At 40.9% G+C, this 7,802-nt stretch overlaps 1 protein-coding gene across 1 annotated transcript in view; it reads right to left on the minus strand.

Annotated features, from left to right (window-relative positions):
- NALF1 (NALCN channel auxiliary factor 1) overlaps positions 1–7,802 on the minus strand; it is a gene marked incomplete at its 5' end in the record, with an annotated part of 791,674 nt that overhangs the window by 503,402 nt on the left and 280,470 nt on the right. The gene's annotated exons all lie outside the window — the stretch shown is intronic.

The raw sequence follows: 7,802 nt of genomic DNA on the forward strand, positions 1-7,802 counted from the left end.
TCTCTTCAGAAGATCAATAGAATACGTCGGAACAAGTCTTTAGAGCACTCCTTCCTTATTCAATCATATTTCATCCTTTAACCTAAGTTTCTCTAAGGAAAACAGAAGCTTTGGGATGTGCATGTCGCTTTAGAGATGGAAACTCCTGCCAAGAGTTCAAGTGATTCCACCGGCTGTACCTGGAAGAGACAGGAGGGGAAGAAAGAAGCAGGACCGGAGAAAACGAGCCGGCGATCGTAGCAATTAGTCTGACAGAATGATAGCGCATCTCACAGCTGACAAAAAGGGAAAGTCTCCAGGAAGGTGTGAAACAAAATGAAGAAGAGGATGGTGAGTCAGAATTCCCTGTCATCTGTCTAGGGCTGAAGGAAAGGCAGCTAGTGTCCCTAACCAGCATGTACGTAATAGCTGGCGCTGGTGCGGTTGGGCACATTACTGGTGCACGTACGTCTACCTTCAGCTATCCTAGGAAGGGAGTACAACAGAAGGGGTAAGTCGATTTTAGTCCAGTGGGGTTCAGGATTGAATTGGCTCACCTCAAGAGGTAAGACGGCTTTAAACGGTTCTTAGGAAAATGGAATTGAAAAACTATGGAATTTTCCCATGAACTTTTGAAGCCCCCTTGTATGTGGGAGCCAGAGGTCACATGCTGGGCTGCTAACCAGAAGGTCAGCAGTTCAAAACCACCAGCCGCTCTGTGGCAGAAAAGGGGGGCTTTGTACTTTGTACAGCTTCAGTCTGGGAACCCCCCAGGGGAAGTTCTCCGAGGCCCTGGAGGCTCCTGTGAGTCAGAAAGCACTCGCGGCAGTGCGTGTTCTGAGTGTTTTCTATGTACTGGAATCCCAAACTCTAGTTGAGGGCAGAGGCCTATTTGGAAACCGAGTTTTCTGTGTCCTGCGAATGGAATCCTATCAATGTAGTGTGCATCCTAAATTTACAGAGAACAGCTCAGATGCAGACACAAGCAAGCACCCCAGACCCAGTCTCACCTCCCAACCCCTCCTGGGGAATGCTAAGGGAAGGACCAGGCTCATCCCCAGGAATGGCAGAGAGGCTTTCTCCCTGAATTTGGACCTCCAGTCACCTGACCTGTGAGACAGTAAATTTCGATGACAGCAGCAACCACTGAAATAAGACCCACAGGGTCTTTCCTGTCAGGCTGTGAACGCCTGATAGCGAGAGTAGTAGCAGCTCTCTTGTCTGCAACTTCAGGGACTGGCACAGTAAAATGTCCTGAATGGATGGCTGGATGGGTGAATGAATGATTTCTTCCAGCTACACGTTTTCTTGGCTGCTTTGATAAGCAGCTAGCCAAGGAGCTCCCTGTGCCCCTCACCAAGGGCTGTTTCTACGGGGCCGCATGACACCGGCCTTCTCTGATGAAGGCACAAGCCTTCGCTCTGTCATGGTGAGAGCGCCTCTGTGTCTCAAACCAGACCATCCACACAGGCTACCATGGACACGCACACATTCCAGCTGATCATTCGGTGCAAGGAGTCCAGAGAGAAATTAGTTTGCCAAATGAGCTCACAGGCCAGAGCACGGTAGGTAATTCTGAGTCTCCGCACGGGGGCAATATGACACAGGGGGGCTTGGGTACGTCGCAGAGCCTGGAAAGGGTACTGAAGGCACACAGATCACAACCTGAGCTGTCTGGAATCCAGAGGAAAGGGTCAGATAGCGAATACAACGCAGACATGTCTGGACATGACAGACCCCGAATGAAGGGCGTCGAGAGGTGCCCAGGACAGGACGGCTCGACATTAGTGAAAGAGAGAACGAAGCCCCCAGAGACACCCTGTGCCTCTTTGACTGTTTTGGCTTACACGGATATGGTATCTGTGCGTAGAAAAGGAAACTAGCATCTGTTTTCCCTGAGCCATTTCTGGCATGGGATTTTAGGGTTCAGGAGCCCTCGTGGTTCACCGGGTTCAGAGTGGGGCTGCGAACTGCCAGCTTGGCCATTCGGGGCCACCAGGCCCTCTCTGGGAGGGGAACCAGGCGGCCTGCCCCTGCAGAGACTCAGTCTCAGAACCCCAAGGAACTGCTCTGCTCTCCCAGAGGAGCGACTAGGAGACAGGGGGCCTCTAGAGAGAGCAGTGGGTCATGGTCACCGGTCCAGATAGGATTTACAATTTCTCTATGTGCCTAAGTTTGACTGCGGTAGTATTGTCCTTTCAACCCTTTTGTTTCTCCCTGAATGGGATAGACTTGGCATCATGAAGTAGCATCCAGCCTGTGCATAAAACAGAACCAATCACAATTTCCAGGCCTAATGAAAACAGAGAGCCAGCTCATGGACAATGTCGGGAGGGTACGTGAACCTTTAGAGATGGTAGTACAACAATGTGATGTCGTGTTTGGATATAGTTGAAAGTATTTTCAAATGCTGAAAATGACCGACATGCTCAAAATTCTAAACTGACTTCTGTCCCAAACAATTTAACTATAATTCAGTTTGACTGAAAATTTGTCTAAGATAATCAGAGCAGAAAACAGCAAACAGATTGCTGCCAAGATACTTTGGAACACAATATTTGGATCACGGGTTTTCTTGTTTGGGGGGTGGCATATAGAATCGATTTGCTAGAAGGCAAGAATGAAATGTTAATTTTTAGGTAAACCAAGTGATTTTTTGGTCTCATGAGTCCTCATTGACGCCCTTGAACTGTGGTGATGAAGACTAGATCACCGTGAGGAGCTAGATAAACAAAGAAAATAATGAAAGCAGACTATTCTTTACTGCCATTAAAACTTTTAGTATGCTTCTGAGTCAGTACAAAAGCAAAATTAAATCGTCTGATATTTGGTAGCTTTTTACGAAAAAGTAACAAATGTTTTGGACTAAATTGAATTCATCTGGGAAAGTAATGCCTGAAATATCTTCTAATTTTATAAGTATTAAATCCATGATGTAGTTTATGTTCTGGAAGTGTTTTCAAAATTTATGTAATCATATTAATTTGTTTTAATTTCCAAATAATTATCTGTGACTTGCAGGTCAATGAGCTATTATATATATATGAATATATGTGTGTGTGTGTGTGTATATATATATAAATCCTGTACACAAGATGAAAAATCAAAACAGTTGCCATTGAATTGATTCCTATTGTGAGCATGTGTGTTAGGGTGACATTGAGCGACATTGAGCTTACAGTGGCTGATTTTTTTTGGAAGTGATGGAAGCAGACTCAAACTTCCAACCTTTTGGTTAGCAGCTAATCACATTAAACCTTTTTATCATTCAGGGATTCCACAATAGGTATATTTGTACTTTAACATTAAATAAATTTGTAAAATTAGAGCACACCTGCTATTACTTAGTCTTCATAACATTAAGATGAATTTCTCTGATTTATGTATAATTAGTCTACAATTGTGATTCAGAACATTAAAGTATAATATTTCTGGATAATTCATGTATAATTAGAAAGTGATTAAGGGGTTCGATTAACTAGTAAACTAGTTCCTTGTCTGACTGCCTGCTTTTAGAAAATTCCCCCAAGTCAGTAACTATATGCTGCGGTTGTGAGCAATATCTGTTAACAGCTTGCAAGAGCAGGTCTGATGAGCGACCCGTTTTACACAGAGGTAAAATTAGATCAATGACCTCCCACTGAAAGAACGTAGCACTGGGCTCATCATCTTCTTGTTGCTGTTGTTCTTTTTAAAAAATTTCAATTGAATTCATTTATATTCCTGTGTTCTTTTTACAAAAAAATATACTAGTGATATATGAAAATTAAAATTAATTTAAAATCACATATACTGTTTTGACAAATAGCCTTATCATGAAAACTACCACGATCATAGCAGTTAGATAAATGAAATGCTTTTAAAACATAATTGGGCAGTAACAATTCTATGAAAATTAGAACCGCAAACATTTGGTTATTTAAGTGAGAACTGTATTTGTTTATATTTTTAAAAGAATTAGAAATGAGGTCAGTAGTCTCTTAAGTTGCAAAACAGTTGGGGGAAAAATAGTTAAGACAAATTCCTTGACAACTTTAGATGTTAAGAAGCCATAAGGAAAATGCTGGACAAATGATATATTATTGAAATATTATGAAAACAGAGAAAAATGTTGTAACATGAAATTTAGGATAATTAATGTATGCTGTGATAGCTATGGTTTTATGTCAACTTGATTAAGTCAGGATTCCTGGTCTAGAAATTTACCACCCAGTAGTCTCCCAGGATCTGATCTAAAACAATGTAATCACAGCCAATCAATTGTGAGCTTCCATTAATGATAAGATTCGGGAGGAACGCAATACCCTGACTCGGATAACAGGCCTGATACAATTGAAAAGGACATTTCATTAGGGTTTGGCCTCCTATTTTAAGGAAAATATGGAAAAGCTTGCTTTGTTTTTAGCTAAGTCTGGATCTTGCAACTGATTCTTTGATCTCAGGTCCTTTGGACTTGATGCCTATCAGGAAATAAAGCTCTAGAACAATATTTCCCAAAATGTGTCATACCAAACAGTGTGTGTGTGTGTGTGTGTGTGTGTGTGTGTGTGTGTGTGTGACATGTGCTGGGATGGTTCAGTGGGGGCTGCAAAGGCAGCTCCTCATACATAACTCTGGATTATGGGAAATTGTACAAAGATTTTTCATTGCATGTGGGGTATTGAGTTGTTGTTATTGTTGTTGTTTTTTTAATTTTCCCCCCTGAAAAAGAAATAATAGGCCAAATAAGTTTGGAGACCTATGATCTAGAACAATGGTTCTCAACCTCCCTGATGCCTTGAACCTTTAATACAGTTCCTCATAGTGGGGTGACCCCCAACCATAAATCATTTTTGTTGCTACTTCATCACTGTCATTTTGCTGCCGTCCTGAATTGGGCATCCCCTGCAAAAGGGTCATTAGACCCCTAAAGGGGTCGCGATGCACAGCTTGAGAACCACTAGATTCTAGAACATTAAGCCGCAGGGCCTCAGATGACATAGTAAATTGATTCTAAATTTCTGAACTATGACGTTATCAGAAAGTGCCCTGGCAGTGCAGTGGGGATGGGCATTGCATTGCTAACTGCTTAGTTAGTGACACACACACACACCAGCTGCTCTGTGGGAGAGCAGGGCTGCTCTACTCCAAGGCTCACTATCCATTGAAGTCAACTCAATGGAAGTGAGTCGGTCTTGCTTTCTCCTCCATTTTCTAGATACTGATTCTTCTCTTCCCATTCAAATTCTTTGAAGCCATACATCTGACTCTCTGTGTTTCCTTTGCTCTCTAATTCATTGAACTGTGGCTATTGAGTCCCCTGCTCTACTGAAAGGGACAAAGTAAGTTAAAGGACACCCTCGCACAAAACGAGCCTTTTCTTTTTCACTTCCTGCCCTGGTGGAAACATACTGGCATCAGCTCTCATATGGTCTTTGCTCAGAACTGACGCATCTCCTGGAGTCCACGTTGACTTTTCCTTAACATGCCCACTTCCGGACAATCCTGTCCACTCTCTGGGTTTCAGTCTTCGCCTGCACATCAAAAGTCAGCGCATCCAGAATTCCAGACCAGACATAAGAGGTTCCAAGTTCTGGTTTCCCATCTAAGCACCAAGTGAATACCTCAACCTACAGTGTCAATCAGAGAAAGTCAATCACCTGTTATTCTTCTAGAATATTGTTTTCCTTTTAATATTATAAAATCTACCCACCTAGAAATAGGATTTCCTTCTGACTTCCCACCAATATTCAATTACTTATCTTAAAATGTTTCCACAAACCATTTCCTAATCACCATCTCAGCTATGAGGAAACTCCTTCGTCTCTCACCTAATCTGCTGGATCCATGTAGTGTCCCACATTCTGGTCCGTGCTGCCTTCTGCACACCTGTGAGGGACAGAGCATGGCACGCCATCGCACTGGGTCAGCTCTGTTCCTGATACCTGTGCTCTCGGTGCTTGTTGCCTCAGAAATTAGGTCCTCAATAAATATTTGATGATTTGATTGATGAATCATGAGTAAAGGAATCGTTTTTGGATAATGAATAAATGAGTTATTTGTATGAATCCAATCACTTGTGGCATTAATCAATGTTTTTCTCTCTCTCTCTGCCTTCCTCTCTGTCTTATTCTGTATTTTATCTTCGCTCAACTGATCACTTTTGCATGTTTTAAATTTTTCTTTCATTTATTGCCCTGAAAAGAATTTTTTTTAAATCACTTTATTAGGGGCTCATACAACTCTTATCACAATCCATACACACATCAAATGTGTAAAGCGCATTTGTACAATCATTGCCCCTGAAAAGAATTTTTAAAGAAATAAAAATCTACCTATTAGAGATTAATTTCTGAGAGCAAGAAATAAAAAAGACCATAGTAGCAAATATAATCCCATGTACTATGTTGAAAGCCCCGTTATATGTTAAAAAATATTTTACCAATAAAAAAATATATTTTACCATTAATACAATCATTCCTTGGCATTCACACAGGATAGGAGGAGGGAAAAGATTGGTCCTAAGACCCTGAAAGACACTAAAATCCAGGAACACACAAAGTCTCATATAAAATAGTTAAGTATTTGCAGTATTACTTCTGCTTATTTTCCTGCACACTTTAAATCCTCGCTGCGTTGCTTACCATATGGAATATAATATGAGTACTTTGCACACAGTACCTTATACTCTTACTTAGCTCCTGAGATATTTATTTGACTATTTAATTGCTTTCTTGAGCCTTGAAAGTATTTTCATCCCTGATTATTTGAATTGTTGGATGTGGAATTGGTTCAGAGGAGATCCAGAAATGTAAGTATGACAATTATCCCTGGCTCTCACTTGGAAAAGTTAAGTAACATTTTCAAGAATATTAAATGTTTTCCCAATGACAGCACAATCAGACAATTAGGGCCAGAAAAATAAGAATAAACATTAAGTTTCTGTATGTGCTCAGGCAAGTACTTTATTATCATTTAGCTTCATACCATTTCTAATGCTAAATATTTCATAAATGATTTCATCGGTTATCATTCTTAACGAGGCCTGGTAGCACAATAATTAAAGTGCTCAATTAGAAACAGGAAAGTCACTGGTTGGAACTCACCAGCTTTTCCATGAGACAAAGATGAGGCACTCACTTCCGGAAAGCCTTGGGGACCCTCTGGGCAATAGTGACTTTGTAAGTTGTGTCCCCCCTCTCCCGGGGGAGAAGCAAATTATCATTGTTACTATGTACATACAGACCGAGTTAAAAAGAGCAGAAGATGAACAGGAACTGCCAAGAGAACCATCCATGTCCCTAGAAAGGTTTCAGCCACAAAATTAGAGTGAATAGGAATCTTTCAGCTTATTTACCTCAAACCTAACAACCTAATCAATTTAAAACAGTCAGAATACTTAGAAGCCCTGAAAAGTGTTTCCTTTTAATTGGAGTGCTTATAATTTAGCATGTAATGTGGCCTGAAAAAACTATTCTTGTACACTATAGTCTGAATGAGAAGAACAAATTCAGAGCATCTTCTCTCTTATTCATAAACTGGTAAAATTGTGAAAAGGAATTTTAGAAACATCTGGTCTATTGTATTGTCCTTTGGGGCACGATGAGTCAGAATCAACTCGATGGCAGTGAGGATGTTTGTGTCTTTAATTAAGTGTGCTACAAATAGCAAAATGTAGACCAGTTATAGATTTATTATTATTATTATTACATGGCTAATTTATGCCTTTCACTTTCCACCATGCACACTGACAATATTTCATGACAATCCTCAGTAGCCGGCGGAGGCACTGGCCATTGAGAGTCAAGGGCTTCTGCTTTCAGTATGATTGCCACTCAGTGTAT

The sequence above is a fragment of the Echinops telfairi genome, unplaced genomic scaffold, assembly GCF_000313985.2.
Source record: "Echinops telfairi isolate 266 unplaced genomic scaffold, ASM31398v2 ScPeMD7_7467;HRSCAF=8505_1, whole genome shotgun sequence".
In the NCBI taxonomy this organism is placed as follows: Eukaryota; Metazoa; Chordata; class Mammalia; order Afrosoricida; family Tenrecidae; genus Echinops; species Echinops telfairi.